This window comes from Sminthopsis crassicaudata, chromosome 3 (genome assembly GCF_048593235.1).
Source record: "Sminthopsis crassicaudata isolate SCR6 chromosome 3, ASM4859323v1, whole genome shotgun sequence".
NCBI lineage: Eukaryota > Metazoa > Chordata > Mammalia > Dasyuromorphia > Dasyuridae > Sminthopsis > Sminthopsis crassicaudata.
In genome coordinates, this window is record NC_133619.1 from 111,511,031 (window position 1) to 111,530,105 (window position 19,075).

A 19,075-nucleotide genomic window follows, 5' to 3' on the forward strand; every position below is an offset into this window, starting at 1 on the left:
TTTGACTAATACAACTACTTGTCATTACTTTTTTAGAATAAAGTAGACTAATTATGGCAGAAAATTAAAAAAAAATAAAATAAAACAGGAAGAAGGCTCTTTCCAATGATGACATCTCAGTTAATAAGTAATCTTTGACAAAAGAGAGTATTATTGCATTAAAAAGTAATTGTAATCTACCCATCCTGTAATTCAGATGCATCAAATCAAAATTTTATATTCCCCAAAACTAAAGTTAAAATATTACAAAGAACTTAAAGAGAAGTATCTTTATCTGAGCAAACTCAAAATGACTAATCATATCTAGTTTATTAAGTATTTTTGATGCCTCATCAACTGATTTATAAGTGGCAGACAGATTTATCAAATCAAAGCTAATGACTAAAAAGCTGGATGTAATTAGGTCCAACCTAAGGCAGTAACTAATCACAAAGTGAGGAAAGGAACATGTGAAAAGATGAATTAACCTTGAATAAAAAGGGTAATAAACATTGCAAAGAGCTGAATCTTACCTTGATGACATTTCTAAAAGTAAAATAAATTGTTTGGTATTATAAATTAATTTACAGCCATTGCAAAAATGGTTAGGTTGTACTAATTCACAATGCTTCTTCAATATCCAGATTACTTGGTCATTCTCTCTTTCATTACAGTTCAGCATTCTCTTCATATTAGCCAAAGACATTTTTTATTTCATTCTGTTGTTGTTGTTGTTTTTTGCTACCATGTCACATGCTTGACATAGTTTCATGCTATTTTGGCACAAATGGTATAGGAACATTGACTTTATATACTTATAACAGGTTGACTGACTAGATTTAAAGAATAATAATTAATGGTTTGATGTCAAATTAGATTGATAATAGAATATTTTCAGGAGTTTTTTGCTTGGTCCTGTGATTTTTAACATTTTAATAAAAAAACCATCCCAATGTAACTCTTCAACCTTTGCATCCTGTTATCCATTTAGAATCAGTCTTAAGAGTCAGAAGAGACTTCAGGATCTATACGGTTCACCATGTATCTAAATATAAAGTTGTACAGCTTTTCAAACAAGTGGTAATGTGGCCTTTGTACCTTCTGTGAAAGGAAATACAATAATGTCTCTCAAGAAAACCTATTCAGAGGATATTATCAGGGCATTTTCAGTTACTTCCTTTTTAATGTCTATTTATTGCTTCTAGTTCTCCTCTCTGAGAACAAAAGAAAATACTGGATTTGTTCCTACATTTTAATATTTCAAATAACTTCAGAGAGAGCTAATATCTTCCATCATTCTTTGCATCTTCAAGCTATATATCCTCTCCCATCTATCTACCAGCCCAAGAATATGTTATTGTATATTCTTATTGATATACACTAACTTGTTAACATATTTCCTAATATATTTCACTTCCTAATGAGTGTAATATTCCAGATATAGTCTGAAGTAATTACAGTATTAGACATCAATTTTCTGAATCTTAATATTGTGTCACTTTTATGAAATCTAGTATTTTGAGCTATTGTGTCACCTTGGTAACATATCTCTAAATTGTGGTCCAATGAGAACTGCCAGATATTTTTTAATTTAAATATGCCCAGCTTAGGCCTTCCCTTACTTCACTTGTAGGATATGTTTAATCTATGTATTAACATGAATAATTATCCAACTAAATATAATGTTATCAAATTTGGGCCAGTTGCTGAGATATTTTAAGCTGACAAACATCATATTGGATATCATTCCTAGTTTTGGAGCCATCCATTCCAATTTTCATATTTCATAACGCCTATGTTTACAATGTCTATGAAAAATCTCTTCTCATTTAGATTACCTATTGGAGAAACTAATCAACATCATGGATAGAGTGAATAAGAACATATAAAACCTAAGCTTAAATACTACTTGCTGAATAACTTATTACCATGGGAGTCTGGATAAGTCACTATAAAGTTACTCTCTCAGCCTTTGTTACCTCATGTGCAAAATAAGCATAATAATAGAACCTTTCCCATAGAAATGTCTTAGGTCAAATAAAATACGATATGTAACATTCCTTAAAAATGTAAAAGCACTATATAAATTTTAGCTATTGCACTTTGTTCCCATTCTTTTATGTATTCATTTATTGTTTCTCCAAATAGAAAACATGTTCCGTGAAGTCAAGGACTGTTTCATTTTTTTTTTTAATTCCTAGACTCTAAAGCCTAAAAGAGTATCCAGAGAAAAAAGGGTATTTATAAATATTATTTAACAGTTGCTAATGTTGAATACTATGGACCAATGGTGCCTTCAATAAACAACACACAACCTAAGACAGAACATTTGTTCACTGTTCTAGAAACCATCATGAAACAGATTGGCTTTACCCTATGAATGAAGTGTTGTTGCAATTGTAATCAGAATCAGTAGTTTCAGACTTTTGATACATATGCTTGGCAATGGAGTCAATAATAAAAATGTATGATTCCAAATGACTGAAAGTCTCTTATTCAGAATGAGTGCTAAGGAATTTTTACTGCCTTCAGATAGCTTACTATCCTGCCTCTTTCCATGGACTCAATGCTACCTTTTCATTTTTTTCTTTAGTTAAGAATTCCTGCCTAGGTCTTATATCCTGGAAGTCTGGACACAACATGAATAGATATTTATCTCAAATGCCATGAGAAAATTATAAATCAAAATACTATTCTCTCCCACCAAGGTAGAACACACATGCAAGGGTAACTTGGTGTTAACTTAATTTGTAAATGTCTCATTTCTAAATAGGTAGCACGGAAGCTTTGCCTTAACTTATTTATGATCAACCATTAAAAGGTCTTTTAAGCTGACAACCTATTAATCACTACTTTTGTGTGTGATCATTAAGTCATCTGAGCATACTAACTCAATAATGATTATATTTATATGTGTATATAAACACATATATGTATACATATATTACACATATATACATTTCATATATATGTCCATCCTGTTGAAAGGGACAGCAGAGATAGAAATGCTATATTGATTTACCAATAAAGTTACTGTTTTGGGGAAAAAATGTAAATTATTAGCAGAATATTATTTGTTCTTAGAATTATACTGGATATCGTCACTTCCTTTTCTAAACTTTAGAACCGTTAGAAATATGCTCTAGAAATGTTATCTGGAATAGAAGTTAAACTCATCAGTTTGTAATTTGCAAGGCTCCTTTGCCTTTTTTTTTTAAATTAGGACATTTGCATTTTGTATTTTTATAGAATGTCTCCTTTGCTCTATGATCCTTCTAAGATCGCTGACATGGATTCAGTAATCTTATCTATTAATTCTTTCACTGTGATGTAGCTCTTTTAAATCTGATGACTTAAACTCATGGTATTCTTCGAACATATATTCATTCATCTTTAATTTCGCTTATTTTTAATCATTTATGTATTATTGCTTCCAATATGAAAAAAATTCTTGTTAGAGAAAACAAAAGCAAAATATAATCTGACCAGCTTCTGTATTCTTGTTCAATAATGTTATTTTCATCCCTCCTATCCTGAAATAGGATCTTATCATATCTTTTATATTCCTCTTGACCCAACATAACTTTACAAACCGTTTCTCTTTCATTTCATCATACTTTCAGCTTAGTTTGTTGTTAGTGGTGGTGATGGGGGAATTGGTGGTGTTATTATTTTTATTGAACCTTCTTTTCAGAGAGTACTAATGACATCAAGGGTGATGCTTTGACTTGCAAGAAAATTGGGTTTAAAATGAGGCAGAGCTGAGAAAAGATGTCAGCCTCATTCCCTTTTTCTGAGTTATCAAAGCCAGTGGCAAGACAAAGTTAAAACAACTGTTAATGGCCCAGAATGTACTACATGACCTTGGCAAAAAGAATCAAGAAGGTGAAGGACTGAAAGTTCATTTCAAATGAGGATTAATTGAAGGAGCAGGATATGATTAGCTGTAAGAAAATAAAAGTGTGCTTCTGGTGAATGTTTAACAATTGGCTCTCCAAAAAAAGATGCACAGGCCAAACTTGTTTAAGCTTAAAAAACATTTCATATTTTTGTCACTTTTGAAGTCTAGAAATTAACAAAAATAAAAATTCCCTGATTTGTAAAGTTAGACAGTTTTTAAGCTATAAATAAATGCTCAGACTAAAATTTTATTATATGGCAGTCAATTTGAGCTGGATATAATACATCCTTACCACAATTCACTAGTTCTTGAAATGACTCATGCAAGATTGTCCCATCCATTCCAAGTTCCAAGGCATTTCTTTCAAATAAAGAAATTGGGATTCAGTGATTTGCTTTGATTGTATAGCTAATAAGAATTATAGTTAGGATTTGTAACCACTCTTGTTGATTTGATTTTATTATTTTATCTTTTAGTATATTTTCATCATTTAGACTCAGTATCTTTTAATTTTTTATAAATATAAAAGAAATGTATTGTCATGGGATAAAAGAAAAAACATATTACATGTATGTGAAATGATATTATGCATTGTGCTAGAATCTGGGTGCCAAACTATCCGGGTAGCTGTTGAGAGAACTGAGGTATTTTTCCCAGTGACACTAAAATGATCAGTTTCATCTCTGTATAGATAACCATTTTACCCCCATATGTTCCTTATCTCTTCTCCACATGTTTTTACATTGTATGCTACTCATTAAGGAACTGGCCAATAAGAGCCCAGTTTTCCTAGCATGTGGAAATCTATTCAACATAAAGCCTAACCACAAGGAGTCTTGGGGAGTCAACTTTTGGAAATACTTCTGGTGATGAGTGATGGAGGAGCCCTGCCCTAATTCAGAGCCTGGGAAGATATTCTACTTCCCATTCCCTTACTGTGTGGAGATGAAAAGCCTTTTAATTGCCTGCTGAGCCAGAACTTAGTTGCATATAAAAAAGGCACAAATAGATGAAATTTCTCTCTGGCTTGGCAGAAGAACTGCTATTTTCATCACCACAGCACTAAGCCGGCATGAAACAAGCAGAATACTTACTTGTGCTTGGAATGGAAAACAGGGCCACTCCATTTCCCATCATGCCATTTTCAGGAGCAAGCTTCCTAAGCCTCAATGGGAGTTGGCACTAAGCAGAGCAAATTCCACACAATCAAAGGAATTTGTGCCTACTGGCCTATCCTCCATCATATATATATAACCACTCACTATGCTAGGTCATAGACAGTTTCTGTTCTTAAAGTAAGATATAGATATATATATATAAAGATATTGAATGTTCAAAGATATATTCATTTGGGGAATCCTTTTTAAAACCTTGGGTAAAAAAGAACTCCAATGTGGAATTGAATAAATTGTTAATAATACCTTTAGTTTACTTAATAAAATTTCATGTATCTTTAAATAAGTTCCCAAATAACATAATCCTTTTATAAGACCTTTCAAGTTCTTCTGACATCTGTAAATAGCTCCCAAAGTTTCTATATTCTTCAGTGGACCACAAATCACAAATGAATGCTGGAATTGGCCATTTTTTTTGTTTTCCAAAGGAGACAGAGAATGAGGAAGCACAGCTGTCCCAATAGTAGTCCTGTAGGCTGTGCTGGTGATGGATTCTGTCTATTGCTGCTACTTTGGCTTTTGATTCCTGGCTCTTATTACTGACTGTTATTTTCCTAACTCCCGGATTTGTCTTTGCCCAGATTTCTTGTTACAGCCTTATTTGGTTTTGGGGTCCCTGGCCCCAGTGCAAAATTCAACCTGAGTCTATCACTAAGCCAAAGCAAATAATGGAAAATGTAATACATAGTTGATCAACTGGTTGTGTGATCTATAGAAAACAAGCAACCAGTCTAGCTAGTTGATTTACTTTATTTCTCCTCAATCACATTGACTGATTTTTTCATTGAGTTGTTTCATTCATACAAAGACACAGCTTCAGATACATTTAGCCATAATTCACAGGCTGTGAATACTCTATTTCATCATGACAAATACATTTCCTCTTGTACAAATCAACAAACACATATTGAGCACCCTCAGGGATGCTAAGCCCTAGGGTTAAGCTACATGAATGGTATGTAAAGATTTAACATTAGACAAGTAACTAAAAAAAAACATAGATGACTCCTTTCAATTTATAGATGTGTCTTGATTTCTGCAATAAAAGTGATCCCCAAAACATGGTGGACTGAATTGTTATAAGCAGGAGTTCACTTGGAGGTCACTAAAAGAACCAGAACATTTTCAAGAAACTAAATGAGCACATGAAAGAATCCTCTATTAAGTCATTATGAAGGGATTAATAACTATCAAATGGATCCTTTTTTTTAATAATAGCTTTTGTATTTTCAAGATATATGCAGATAGTTTTCAATATTCACCCCTGCAAAACCAAATTTTTCTCCTTCCTCTTCCCGTATTTCCCTCTCTTAGACAACAAGCAATTCAATATATGTCAAACATGTGCAGTTCTTCCACATATTTCCACATTTATCATGCTGCACAGGAAAAATCAGGCTTCGTTTTTTTAAATGTGAATTTCCTGATAAAGTATTTGCTTATGTGGAATATCACTATTCTGCTTTTTTCTTCTCTGAATGTGTTAGATCATGAAATTTTCAAACTACATGCAAAACTTCTCATAGTGTCTGACCAATGTGAGCCCATTTCTCATATCTTACCCAATTTGTTCTGCCTTCAGTCAAGCTATAAGGAAAAGCTTGGTGAATCTGTCTCCAGATCTGACATCTCCTAATGAAGGGGCTTGAGCCTGTCTCCAGAAGAACCTGATATCTCAGAATGAAGGTGATTTACTTTCTATTACCATGCAAAGAAATGCTGTTTGCTAATAACTTTGAGAAGAAAAGACTATTGATTAGATATTTGAATTAAAATAGGAGTACATTTAAAAGGCACTAGCCAACCAAAAGTATCTGTCTCTCCTTCTTTAATGGAGTTGAAAACTACTGTAAACCTCCAGTTTGGGTAGAAGTCTGGCCCTAGTGCATTAGGTGCAGCTAGCCACAAAATCTAACTTGGATTCTAGCTCCTAGAACTCAGCAGGCTCTCTCAACCTTTCCACGCTTACAAGATTACAACCTAACCTACTTTAGCTCTACTATTCTGTCATCTAAGGCAAAAAAAAAAAAAAAAAAAATGATCACAAAAATAGAAGGAACAGCATGCTCATAACTTCCTGAAAATATAGTCTTGAAGATGAGTCTATAAGTATTTATTCTCTCTTTTTCTCCAGTTAGACAGAAAAGAGATAAAGTGAGATTTACTTTGACTATTCTTTGCTTTTCAAATATATCCCCATTTCCATGGCAGCAGTCAATCTACCTTTTTACTATATAGTTGATGGGGGTTGAGGTCCCTTTAAGATTCCTGGTCAAAGGCACCCTTTGGAATATCTGGGCCCAGCCCCCATCAGCTCAGCTTCCCCCAGCCCTCACCTGATCTGAGCTAACTGAAAAGCCTGCCAGAACTTAGGGGTACCGCCCATCATCTTCTAGGTATAAAAGAAATGAGCCCGAGCTCCCTCTTGGCAGGAGCCCTCCTTGCCAACACATGGTATCCTTCCAGCCATGTAAGGGTTCCTGCCCACCCAGCAGCTAACTCTGGCCCTGGTGTCTTTCTAACTTAACTTAACTTCCAAATTCCTACAATAAACCTTTTATTTATCAATGTAGGTTTTCAGACTTGTAAATTCATTTTACAGGGGATACTGCCCCTCATGGGATGATCTTATTATCTATGCGTCAGAGAAATGGGGTTCCTCCTTTCCTTTCCCTCATTTTAGTCAGGAGTTGAAGTAGAACTTCAGTGATACCATTTCCCTTCTTTTACTTGATTTGTAATATCAGTGTGATATTTTATTCTCCAGTGACAAGATAAAACTGGAGAATAAAATATCACACTGATATTACAAATCAAGTCATTTCATTAAATCTTAGCAAACCGCATATACATGATCAAAGACAAATTTGTTTATTCGTGGTTCTTTGCATTTTTAAATCTCAAATTAGAATGAAGGAAATAAAAAATATAACTTTGATATCATAAATATTGAGGCAAATAAAAAAAAAATGGTCCAAATCATTTCAACATTAAAACATGGTTATTATTTTAAGTATTATAATCAGTATCTAAATATATCCTGTCAATATGGCATACTTAAAAACATATTTTCTTTACTAATAGCAAGTTCTGATCTTCCTAAAGTCTTGGTATTAAGCAATACTGTGAATTAGAGATGAAGTTTAGAGATAGAAAGTAATCCTTAATTAAGGTCCAATTTTCGGTCCATTACACCATATTACATGTCCATCTATAGAGAATCATAGGTGTTTTATTATTTAAGTGGTTGGGACTAAGTACCTTTATTTAATCTTTTTTTTTTTTGTTAAATAAATCATTATTATATTTGAGATATGTTAAGCCGAAGGCTTAAGACCTGATTTTTTCCCCTTTTTTTCTTATACTCCTTTTGTATTCATTTTTAATTGCAAGTACATTGGAAGTCTCATTAATGGATACCTTTATATTTTTATAAATGAAAATAAGGCTTGAAGACTTGAAAGCATGAAATAGGTAGAGAAGAATAAGAGGCACATAACTTTGTGAACTGGCCCTTGCAGATAAGTGGCTCTTCCACTGCTGTTTTTAGATCATTATATGGACAATATTTTCATTAAATGCCAAATAAATAGTAACTATAGGCAGGAGTTGGTAATTTTGGGAAGTTAATATAATCTTATTTGACCTTGTCAATTTTGTATTTCTTATCTCTGAATCACTGGCCAAGAACAATTGCCCTAACATTTAAAATTTACATAATCTCATGATTGCCAAATGTTTCTATATAAAAATGGAATGAAGAAACCATGTTAAATATAACTGAATCATTTACACAAATAAAATCAAAGTTATGAAATCAGTATCCTAGGCAATGTGTAATAGAAAAACAATTGTAAAAGATTGTTGGACCCAATGAAGTCTGGAGGCTTTTTGTTTTGTGTCTTTGAGTGTATGAAAACATGCTAAAAGGAACAAAAAGTATTCATTTAAATAGAATAGATAGCACTTGCTCAAAATAATTTTAATCAAAAATGCTATTTTATGGTAGTTGGCATACTATTGTTCCTTTAGCAAAATCTTTTCCAAAAATCATTGCATGCATTGAATTATTCAACATAGAATATTGAAAGAGATGATATAAAAATTGTCTTAACATGAATCATCTCAAATACTTTGCCTTCAATTTTATCCATTCAAAATGAAAATCAAAATATTTCCCAGATCCTGATAAGACTTAGCTTTTAATGCAGAAGAAAATGGGATTAAGTTAAGGGAATATATCAGTACTGATTCAGACTAGAGAGAAGAACTTATCATCAAGAGTGAGAATTTCAGTGATAAGAAATATAAAGTGTGTCAGTATCAGGGTCATTGAATTTGGAAATGTCTGCTGACATAAGACTAGTATTTGTCATAGAAAATGTCACAGCAAGCTGGGCTGGAACCTACTTTTCTGTGAGTGTACTCTATAGTCTATAGGTTTTTTATTCTCTGATATACTAAAACTAAGGGGAAATGAAGGATACTTGTATTGCAGCTTGGAACTTGGGACCTTCTTCTTGTCCAGACAGGAATTAAATTATGGTTCAGTGGTTTTAAGAGAGGAAGGAAAGATATGAAAATGTTAATATCCTCTAATCCTATATCTAAACATAGAAAATATACTCTTAAAGGTGTTGACATTCAGCTGTATAGGTAGAACTTTGTCATCACAATTTCTGAAAGTTATGACCCTACGTGACTGCTCCAAGAACATTCCATTTTATAAATAGATTTTTCCTGTGGCTTTATAAACAAATATAGCTATTTTGTAGAGGGAAATGGTTAAAAAACTTTAAAATGTCAAAAGAGAAAAAAAAAGAATTATAAAATTGAAATGGTTCATAGCATACTGATTACTGAATAAACATGTGGCTTTCATATACTACTCTGTCTTCCTACCTGGAAATTTCTCCAAAACTACTAGTATTTTTGTAATGCTGGAGAAACTGAGGCAAGATAGAGATTAGAGAGTTTTTTTAACTATTTCATTAATTGGAGAGTTTAATTGACTGAACAGGACTCTCCTCTCAAAGTATCCAGTAATGAATGGGGTAATGATAAATCCTTTTATAGCTTTTCAGACAAAGGAAAGGAAAAAGAGCGGGAAAATTAGAAGCCTGTCAGGATGGGGGGGAAGCTGTAAATTTTTACTAAAAGCCAGAGTCAGAATGTTTGAATAACAGAAGTAAAGATGTCAGTCAAATATCTAAGATAGTCTTATCTTTTGGAATATTTTAGAGGGGCAGTGTCATAAAATCTGGGGGGCAGAAGGAGCTAGGAGCCAGAAAGTGTGATCTGCTCCTCCTCTCCCATTGACAATTTATAACCTTAGAGCAAATGGTTCTCAGTCTTAATGAACATGGGGGGGGGGGGGGGGTTGGTTTACAACTTAAGGGACTGAGGCAGAACAGTTAAGGAAACTGAGATAGAACAATTCAGGGAAACTCAGTCAGGACAATAAGGGAAACTAGTGCAGGGAAACTGAGGTAGAAAGGCTCAAGGAGACTGTGGCATAACATTTGCCTAAATTTCTATATAGGAAACATGACATTATCAAACATTTTCAGGAAAATCTCTCAATCTCTCCACTATTCCATTTTCCATCTGTTTCCTTTTATCACCCAACTAAACCTTTACTACTTCCTGGACATAAAGGTTAAAAAAAAAAAAAAAAAAAAAATCTCAAAGAGATGATGATGAAGGTGACAAAGCTCCACATATATATTACTGATACAGGAAAATCAGAAGTCAGTCACCTTGACCTTAATCCTATCTCACCCTAGAAGCCAACCCCACCTCTGTTAAGTACCACTAATTAACCTTTCTATAGAGTTCTGCAGACACTAACCAAGTTTTCTATAGAGTTGAACTAAAGCTAAGTACCCCTACTTAACTTTCAAAAGAACTGAATTAATGCTAAGTAGCACCACCTAAGCATTCTATAGATTTGAACTACCACCAATCAAACTTTCTATGACTTTACTGAAGCCTATTCAAGCTTAAAACTTCTCTATTGTTTCAAAAGTCCCCAAGACCTAACTCTGATCATATAACTAAGTACTCTGAATGTACCAACTGGAAGAACTCTAATCTCACCTAGGAGTTTTTGTCCACTGAGAGACAGAGATCTCTCAGTGACTTAAAATAAACTTTTACTTTTTTTATTTTAGAAATTGAGTAAATTTTTTTTTTTTTTAGTAAATTATTTTACTTTTAGTAAATTTTTTTTTTTTTTTTAGTAAATTATTTTACTAAACCCGCGCCTTGTCTCATACATCATAAGCCTGGATATATCCCCAACATTACAAATGGAGATAGGAAGGGAAGCAGGTGTTTCATTTTTCCAAAACAAAAAGGCATACATGGATTGCATTGTTACCACTCCTAATAATCATTGAAGTCTATTGATCCCCATTGATAGAATAACTCTTATTAGTCACTTTGCTAGGAAAGAGGTAGTGTTGTATTTACCAGAAAGGCCAAAGGGAAATTGGTAGCAAGGTTGATAAGTAATAGCTTACCAGATGAGTATAGCCAAGAAAAAAGAATCAGAGGAGGGAGTCAAAACTAATAATAAGAAATGATATAAATTAATGGCTCAGAATTATGAATATGCTATTTAAGAAGAATAAGTATCCCGGTCAAAATGAAGCATGACTAAAGTGATAAATCTAATTTTAGAAGCTGATTAATCTAATTGTAGAACCTTATACACTCACATGAACTTCATTGTTCAAAGTGTTCACTTTGAATTGCTATGCAGTTATCACAGCTTTGTTAATCTAGCCTTGGTTTCCTCATCTTCAAAATGGAAATGATGTTTTTAATCCTGACCTCATGAGATTTTATTAAGACTTTAATGAGATAATGTATATAAAGCATTTTTATATAACTTTAAGAGAAATATTTAGATTAGTTCTCATGATTGTATGATTACTCTCTGTGAATCATTCTTCCTACCATAGTTACAATGACAGTACCCAATGGGATCTTTCAGTTTAATGAACTTATAAATTCAATCACATACAATTATTTAATACCAAATAAAATATAATATCATAGGTAAATCTGAAGAGGAAGTGGTCATGTATAACTGTGATTCATGTAAATTATATTTGTTAACACAAATTACATGCATCATCAGAGTTTTTAGTGAGTCCTACCATCCCTTGTTTTTCAATGAATGAAGTTTTTCACAGGTGTCATATGAGTTTGCAGTGCTTAGCACAGTGCTTGACATTAGACACAACAAATATTTACTGATTGATTGATAATATATCTACACCATATACTTTGCTTCTCTCTGACCTTGGAACATAACTGCTCACTACTATGATTTTTTCCTACTCCTTCTATTTCCCTAATCTTTGATAATTTATTGATATCAAGGACCATAGATAATATCACGTTTTGGATGAAATGGTTTCTAGGTCAGCCTACAAGTTCTACAGCTGACACATACAGACTTTGTGACTTTAGGGAAATTCTTTCAACTCTCATTGCTCAAGGCACTTTAAGACTATCTATTAAAGAAGAACTGCCTGTTAGCTTTGTTTTCTTGCCAAGAAACTATGTGGCATAGTAGCATAGTAGATAGAGAACTAGAGTTAGAAAGAGGACTTAAGTTCAAATTCCAACCTCAGATATTGACTATATGATCTTGGGCAAATCAATTAACCTCACACACATACCTCTGCAAAATGGGTCTAGAGTCTGGGAGACCTGAATTTAAATTTGGCCTATGTCATTGATTAGCTTCATGACCCGGGGAAAGACACTTAACCTACATTTGTCTCAGTTTCCTCAACTGTCAAATTAGGATAATAATAGCACCTACCTCTCAGAGGTGTTTTGAGGCTCAGATGAAGTAATAAATATATAGGGTTTAACACAGTATGGTAACACATGGTAAGTAATATAAAATGGCACTAATTATTATTAATTATTCTTTGTGAAGAGATTGTTTCTGTTGCACGAGTATATTGTAAACAGGAAACAAAAGAAAATTTGATTCTGTTTTTACTGAAGTCCATTGAGAAGGCTTAGAAATGAATTAAGTGTTATATCCAATTGAATTCTCTATAGATCAAAAGTCTATGTAGTTCAGTTGGGTCTATTGTTAGAGGGAGCTTCTAAATTTTCTGGTTGTATTGGGTCTGTTTTTATACCAAATTAAAATTAAATGTGATCAGTGCCATTGATATTGAAACACCATCTCAATAGCTATTTAATAATTCTAATTTAGCCAGATATGAGAATCTGAAAACAATTGCCTGGTAGATTTCAAAGAAAATTGAAATAATGAGCAAGAAAAACAATAGTATCTGACAAGTATTTCAGTTATCCCATATTATAATAAAAATTCAGCTTGGAACAGTGAATACAGAGAAAACCAGCCTTAAAACCAAAAAGATTTTAATGCTTTAGGAAACTCTCTAAAACTGAAAGTTTCAGAGAAATTTCCAGACTGCATTGATAAAAAGGGTTTCTTCACCTGAAAATTCTTTATATCAATAAAATCACAGGTCTTGGTCTTATCCCTATACCACATGATGATATAAAGAGAACAATTATAAATGAGGAATTAACAAAACAAGTCAAGAGAAGAAATAATGCTTTGTTGTGATTTGTGACATTTGCCTCAGCTTTTTTTTCATTCTTCAAGGGCCATAACTATGAGAAATAATAGTAGTTAGGGTACATTTTCCAATCCTTTTATAATCATAAGAGTGTTATATGGAGTAGTGGATTGGGCATGATTAATAAAGCCTCCCTAATGAAAATTTGATAAACTTGTTTTTGGTATGATTTACAAAGGACCCCTTATCCCTACACCCACCCCCAATTTCTGAATGCTTGTATTTTCTTCTAAATTGTTTCATAAAAACAAAAATAAAAACAAAACTTTTAATTGGCTGCACAAGTGAAATTAGCTGTATAAACAGAGTAAGCAAAGGGTGTCCCTTTCCTAATGGTTTTTGAGAAAGCAGAACTTCTCTAAGCCCTCAGATAGGGAGAGGGGGTAACAGTTATGTCTATCTTATCTCCACACCAAGATTTCTGTCTCTGAATGTTTGGCCACAATATCTCTTTGGTTCCCATGGTGTTTCTTAAAGTGAGTATTACCATGATAGCTCCTAGATATTGGATAAAGCCATGAGATATATAAAAGACATTTGAGATCCTACCAACAGTTGGAGCTCTGCTGCTTTAGCAGTAGAATTTGTGCAAGTTTGAGCAAAGACTTACTAGATAACAGTTAGGCAAGGAACCAGTCCATGTGAACAAGAGAACAAATTGATCATCAGTGGTACCATCCCTAGAAGTGAAATTAATGTGTACTCCCCAAAGGGAGAAAAAATTCCCAGATCCAAGAAAATAACACTTATATTAATAAAGATAGGCGATAGTAATAACTTTAAGGTTGAGTTCATTCTTCCAAGGGCTGAAGAGGATGAGAACAGAAAGACACACATTCTTCCATATCTGCATGGGGAGAAAGGGGAAGTTTCAGGGCACTTGTTTATAGCTCAGTCTTTAGTGTGTCTTTGGAGTAAATGCATTTTTGTAAAGGCTAACTGATATTAATTTGTTAATTAATATCAAAGTTAAATGACATAGGGAAGCACAGCAATAGGGCTGATAAGCAAAAAGTATTACAACCCATAAATCCTCTGGGTCAAACTTTAGAAAATTGAGAGGAAGCTATTTTCTGGGGACACTTCCTGCCAGGATTACTAAACTATGAAATTATATCCTAAATCTGCTGCACTTTTTGAGTAAAGAAATCTCACTTAGGATCATCTAGATGATTTTAAAGTGAATTCAAAACTATTACAAATGAATATGAATTTTAAGGAACTATCTGCATACTAGGACATCTCACACTATTCTTAATATTAAAAATAATGAAGATTTACATAATGTATAGAAATATCTAGAAATAGGCAGAATACATTTATCTATAGATATGTAATTGTAATTAATATATTACTGCAAAGATGAGATTATCTTCCATTGTTAAGATATTTTGAAAGAGGCCTATTTTCACCATGACCTCCAAACCCCCCACCACAAAATTTAAATTATTTTAAAATTGTTATCTGAAAGAAATCTAAAGAGAAATATCTATCTATATATGTGTATTGTATGTGTACATGCATGTATAAGTTTATATAAAATTGATATTTAATGTTTATATTAAGATGACACTTAAAAAGAAATGTTAAACATATAAAACTGAAGCAAATTCAAGTAAATATTACACATGTATATATCTATGCACATATATCTACATATAAAGATATGCAGATATATATGTACACACACACACACACACATTTCAAATTGAATGTATTTATTAAAGCAACCAGATTTAAAGGTGGAATGAAAAATGAAAAATTGCAGTTGCCTCTTAATCCCTTACTTAATAAGATAAGCCTAGAATAAAGTTTTCATTTATCCTATGGATCAAAACTAAACATGGAAAGCTTACAAAGATTCAGAAATTCCTGACTTTCAGAAGTTTCTAGTTTTTACCTTACAGAGAATAAAGGTTTTATTATATTTGACAAAACCATAGATTCTTCATCTTTGCTCTATAATATTTGAAATCCAATACAAAATTATGTACTTATTTGTGACAATTTTCATTAGTTTTGTAATACGTATTCATAAATTCCTACACTCTTTTACAAGATCTGGAGGCCCTAATTTCTTTCTGATATTTTCCCTCTTAATTTATCTGTCTCTATTCAAGATCTTTGAGTTTTTATTTCCTGAATTCTTTGGTAATTGCATATTTTTCTCAGTATTTTCCCTGTCTCTCTCCCCTCTGCTGGTGGTTTCCTTGGAAGCTGGATTTCAAAAAGTCTTAACTTCCTCTTCCACTGGGTAATTCACAATTCATCAGCCAAACTCTCTGCCTCAAGTGAATGCTAGGGGGACTTCTTTCTCTCAGGCTTAGTGAAGTGTGTCATTAGCCCCTACACAGTAAGCTATTCCATTGTACTGTCTCCCTCTCTCTGTTCTTCAGTTCTCAGGACAAGCATCAGCAGTTTAAAGTGTGCTACTACTATAGACATAATTTCTATGTGGTAACTGACTGTCTAATGTCTCTGGAAGGTGAGAGAGACAGAGCAGAGACAGAGACAGAAGACAGAAGACAGAGAAGAGAGAGAGAGAAGACAGAAAAGAGACAGAGAAGAGAGAGAGAGAGAGAGAGACAGGGAGAGAGAGAGAGAGAGAGAGAGAGAGAGAGAGAGAGAGAGAGAGAGAGAGAGAGAGAGAGAGAGAGAGATAGTGAGTGAGTGTGGAGGGAGGGGAGCATTTAGATCTTTTTCAAGCCCAAATATGTATTCTGACTCATCCCTTCTGTTCCTAGCTCCCATGACAATAGCACAGACCATGCCCAGTCCTTCCACCCCCACTTCAAACAAGCTTCTGTCCCTGGAACACAGACATAGCCCTGGATATCACCTTGCTCAAATCTCTGGAGAACTGGAGATGGGGTGGGAGCTTGAGTGTAAGCTTAGGTATTATTTTCAGCCAATATATCAGATGCTCGGGTTAGATTCTTGGGTAGAATCCTTGAGTGTGCTAAATTTAGCCTTACTGCTATTAGGGTGTGCTAATGTATGGTGGTGTGCTAAGTAAAGCCAGAATAGAAGTCAGTTTATGTGTTTGGTTATAGGTTTTTTTGTTTTGTTTTGTTTTTGCTTTTTACCATCTTGGATCCCACATTCCTTAAATCTTGGGAACAACTAAAGTTGCTTTACTGAAGAATTCATTTTTGTGGAGGTTTGAGAGTTTAGAGAAACTGCCCTAGTCCTCCATCTTTTTGATCATGTTTTCCAGAAGTACTCAAAGTTATTTTTGACATATATTTTATTTTGCCTCTCTAGAGGCATATTTTTGATAAATAACTTTAGATTTTCTTCTGCTATGTTGGCTCAAATGACATATTCTTTATTTGGAAATCACTTTCAGTTATTTGAATGTGCCGGGTGTATGGATGCCAATTTACTGAATAGGTATTCTATGTGATGATATGATAGTGCATCTGTGACCTCACCAAAGTCAGTACTTCTAGTGATACAAATCATGAACAGTCATAGCTTCTTATCCTCTACTCATCTTTTCTAGGTCTCTTGTAAATTTACCAAGAAGAGTCAAACTAAGATGCTTGGCAATTTCCTCTAAATCTTTTGACATATAACTGTTATTCCATATTGACTCTGTATCAGTTTTCTCTCTGTGTGACTAGTTGTTATCATTCATAAACTATTCTTTTTTTTTTCATTAATCTAAATTACCAACTGATTTCATATAATAAAATCTATGTTAAAAAAGATTCCACAATTAATTTAAGCTATTAAAATGGACCTCCAATCATTTCTAATTTGTTTTGTAAAAATAAGCTTTAAACATTTATTGTCCTTCATATCATGCCAATAAAGTCATACAAACAATTGCTAAAAAATTTGAGGTTCCCTGTTATATTTTATCTCTTAATTCTATAAAATAGATTGTTTTAATACTCTTTTAAGTAATTTCTCTCGGAATAGTCAAATATTAAATACAAATTTCTGCTTAGTATAATTATTTTTTAAAAGATTCCTCTCTTGTTTAATATAATTAATAGACACTTCAAATAGGTCAGATTAATTCCCAAAACATTTTGTCACTTTTATATTTATTAAAAATATTTATGAAGTATAATTTTGTATATTATAGGACTTTACAGTGAAGCATAGTTAAAAGAAAACTGCATGGATTATGTAAATAGTTACAAAGAGGTGGTTGTGTATGTGTTTGTCTATATATAAGTTTATATAAATGTATATATGCCCATGGAAAAATATCAGTTTATACCATTGAATGAATAGTATAAGACTGCCATCTCCTGGCTTCATCATTAATTGTCCTTGTCTAAAATTCTTTACCAAGAAATATTAAAAACTGATAATATTTACTTATTTGTTTGCTATCCATTATTTTAGTGAATTTTTACTATGGCTTGCTTTAATTACTAATCTCTCAAAATTATTCAAACTTAATTTTTATTTGCAAACAATTTCCCATGCTGTTGATACAAATTCTCAAGTATTCTCAATCAGAATGATTCTTTAATATTAAGGTTGCTTGGTCTAACATAATAATCAGCAGCAATGAAAAGTTACCAAAAAAACAAAACTGACTTTATGACATACCTTAAGCTTTGAAAAAAAAACTGTCTTTTGCATTGCAGTAATTTTAAATGACATAAAAATCATTTTAAAGTTGTATTTCATTAGTTATAATCATTAGGCATTAAAATAGTCCCAAATGAAATTGTTTTTGTAAGAACAGGAAGTATTATATATTGGAAAAAGCAATGGACCTGGGATAATCAAGTTGCTGTGGTGGTGGTTTTTATTGGATCATTTATATCATGTCCCACTTCTGACTCTTTTTGCAGTTTTCTTGTTAAAAATACTGAAGTGATTTTCCATTTCCTTCTCAAATTCATTTTGCAAGTAAGGTAACTGAGGCATAAAGGTTTAAGTGATTTGTCTAGAGGTACCCAGCTAGTAAATAATTGAGAACATATTTGATTTGTCCACAATTAGATTTGCCAAGAAGATATTGTTTAAGAGTATGTATATTGTACCAATTCCTACATACTTATTATGTCCTCCTGCTAATCTAGTCTTCTTTTCCTTTAAATACCCCTTTCTTTCAAACTTTTATCCTTCCTGACCCATAAAACAAAAGTGGTTCTCAAGTAATGGCAAGCAAGCTTGCTTAAACTTGGTGTGGCTTTATTTAAAGAAATAAATCATAACACAAAACATGAGAAATTGTTTAGTCTAGCCTCATTTTTCAGATAAGGAAACCAAGGCTGATAGAGATGATTGATTTGACCAAAGTCACACAAATTGTAAAGGGGACAGTCAGGATTTGTAATCAGTTTTGAAGTTCAGCACTCTTTTCTCTGCACAACACTGCTGGTGGTTTATTTTAACATAATAGAAGG